This window comes from Manduca sexta, unplaced genomic scaffold, assembly GCF_014839805.1.
Source record: "Manduca sexta isolate Smith_Timp_Sample1 unplaced genomic scaffold, JHU_Msex_v1.0 HiC_scaffold_126, whole genome shotgun sequence".
Lineage (NCBI taxonomy): Eukaryota > Metazoa > Arthropoda > Insecta > Lepidoptera > Sphingidae > Manduca > Manduca sexta.
Window position 1 is genome coordinate 28805 of NW_023592107.1, and position 3211 is coordinate 32015.

The 3211-nt window shown below is 39.3% G+C and overlaps 1 pseudogene; it reads right to left on the reverse strand.

The window, feature by feature from the left end:
- Nucleotides 1-794: 794 nt before the first annotated feature.
- Nucleotides 795-2307, reverse strand: LOC119191260 (annotated as a pseudogene).
- Between the last annotated feature and the right edge of the window lie 904 nt (nucleotides 2308-3211).

Here is a 3211-nt window from a genome sequence, read left to right on the forward strand (position 1 = left end):
CTAAAATTTTAAAAAGTTGTATAATTGTAAAATGTAGGTAGATATTGTAACTTTGACTTTGCGGATGACCAACACCTCAGTCCCCCCAGTGACCATGAAGTCTTCAAAGTCTTCGAAACGTCGGGAGAAAAATAAAAACAAAACCGCGATAGAATCCGGAAAATTAGTTTAATTTCAATGTCTAATATTCGCGTAAATATAAGAAATCATTATAAAAAAAACCTTATTGAAAAAAAACCTAGTTGGTTGTTATTGGATTGCCGCGACGAATGTCCGCAGGTTCAAAACCCAAGGGCACACACCTCCGACTTTTCTAAAATTATTTGCGTATTTTTTGTGAATTAACGCTTGCTTTAACGGTGAAGGAAAACATCGTGAGGAAACCTGCATACCTGAGAAGTTCTTTATAGGAATTTCGATGGTGTGTGAAGTCTACCAATCTGCACTAGGCCAGCGTGGTGGACTAACGCCTAATCCTTATCAGTAGCAGAAGAAGCTCGTGCCTAACAGTAGGACAGTATGTAAATCAGGGCTGATATAATTATTATTATTGAAAGTACGAAAGTATACACTCTAGCAGTGGCAAATCGTCCATACAGCCCAATTCCTGCCGACTTGCCTTTATGTACAATCCAATTGTCATCAGAACGATTTGACACACCGCATTTATGCATATTAGTATATATTCTTTGTGTCGGGTTTCTATTTCCGATAATTTCACCCTTTGCCATTGCCCGTAAGACTGTTCCATCACCGTCTTGCATAGTGTTATAGTTTTCAATACAAAATATATGTTTTGCCTGACACGTTCTAGCCGGTCATAGTATAAATATTTTAATGGACAGACTCCTTCATCCTTCATCTATTAATCACACATTGTTATTCATTCGTTATTTCCATCATTTAAATCATCTTTCATATCCTCTATTTTAACTTAGCAATGTTCTCATCGATCCAGTTTCTGAGAGCCGAGACCTTACTAAAACTGTAGGGTAGCCAGGTTTAGCGCAACCGTAACCCCAAGACACGATGCCATGCAGCTTGTTGTTGTAGACGAGTGGACCGCCGCTGTCTCCCTGTATAAGCAATATAGGAAATTATGTACAATAGCATCATGCCTTTTCAAGGGTAGGCAGAGAGGTTACTAGACTATTCCGGGCCCATGCCCACTACTGGAACACGTGAAAGCCAGGCTTGTAAGTGGTGCGCATTTTATGACACCGAGTGCTGAAGCTTGGAAAGTCGCTGGTAACACGCAAGTATGAGCAGCGGCGTTTTTAGACTCACATTTCGCCAGGTATATTTGGTTCGATGTAATAGTGAGCTAGTTAAAATTTTCAGTAGCAATAAACATCACTTTAGAAGGATATTGGACACAAATTTACAGCTTGTGAAAGTACATAGTTCCCAAGTGCTTTCCATTTAATGCCTTAAAAGCTTTGTAAGCTCTTTAATCGTTCTGAGCTTCGACCACCTGGAACTCCGTGAAAAACTTCCTCCAGATTCAAGATTACTTCATACCAAAATTCATGAATAATAGTTTACTCTATTCACGAGAGCGTAACAAACCGCGTCAAATTTATTAGTATGAATAAAGCCAAGCAAAAACTGCTTACGTTGCAAGCACTCTTTCCTCCTTGCGGCACTCCGGCGCACACCATCCTCTCAGTGACCGGGTTTAGTTGCTTGTAGGCTTCATAGCATTTATCATCGTTTACCTTAAGTATCACCACTCCTTGTAAGTGTTTGGGGATACATACACCTCCTTGCTGAAATATTTTTGAGAAGATTTAATCGATAAAAAATAAAACCATCACCAATAAATTTGCACAAAGTTTTCTTGGATTGAACTACGCTAAACCTGCTAATTAATAATTCATATTGCCCAGTGATTAAAGCTCATTTTCCTTTGAACGAACACAACAGTGCTTGCCGGAAATGGGCGTTAAAATATATGGTACTAAAACGTATTCTCAGTGAATCCTAATCAAACATACAAATAATAGGAAAAAATACCTTCAACAATCCCCACCCGGTCACAGAGCACTCCTCTTCATCAGGTATGTCTTCACCTGCATTAGCCATATCTATTGGCTTCACGACGTCACTATACGTCAGCGGCTCGGCAAGACGTAAAACGCCGACGTCATAGTCAAGAAGTAATGTGAAACCAGGGTGCGTGATGAATTTGCTTACTGCGCGTACTTCTCCACCTTCGTCGTGACTCGACGATCCGGCGCGGATTGTGAAATCCTCAGTGTTGTTCCTATAAAGTATTTTCACATCTGTATTGATAGGTAGATGAAACTACAAATAATGTTGACTCCATTAATGGAGATTATCATTAGACGTATGGTGATAGACTTGTTCATAATATTATTGAAGAAGTGATTTTCCCGAACTTAGATGGTAGTATGAGCACGTATATATCATATTTTCAAATATATTTTCATGCAATTAAATGAATATGTGCTAGCTTAATTAATTAACCTATACTATAGTATTTTTAATTACTTTGAATGACAAGACGAGCTTGCCGTTCGCCTGATAGTAAGCGATACGACCGCCCATAAACAGTAGAAACACCGTCCAACACCTTAAATTACAAAGTATTGTTTGGTATTCAACTGCGTCCGCCATCCTGAGACATGAGATTTTAAGTCTTATTACGTCCACTAGTTACACTAGCTACAATGTCCTTCAAACCGAAACACAACAGTAACTACACACTGCTGCTTAGCGGCAGAAATGGACATTGCAGTGGTACGTACACAGGTGGACTCACACATATGAGAGACCTACCACCAGTGGTTATTTTTATTTTTTTATTTAATTTTAGGGACAAAACGGATACATACTTTAAACTATATAAACTATTGACCATACACACCATTGTCCGCGTATTAACTTGTATTAATAATAATATAATAATAATAATATCAGCCCTGTATTATATACTTGCCCACTGCTGAGCACGGGCCTTCTCTACTACTGAGAGGATTAGGCCTTAGTCCACCACGCTGGCCTAGTGCGGATTGGTAGACAACACACACCTTCGAAATTCCTATAGAGAACTTCTCAGATGTGCAGGTTTCCTCACGATGTTTTCCTTCACCGTTAAAGCGAACGATAAATTCACAAAGAATACACACATGATTTTTAGAAAAGACAGAGGTGCGTGCCCTTGGGATTTGGACCTGCGGACATTCGT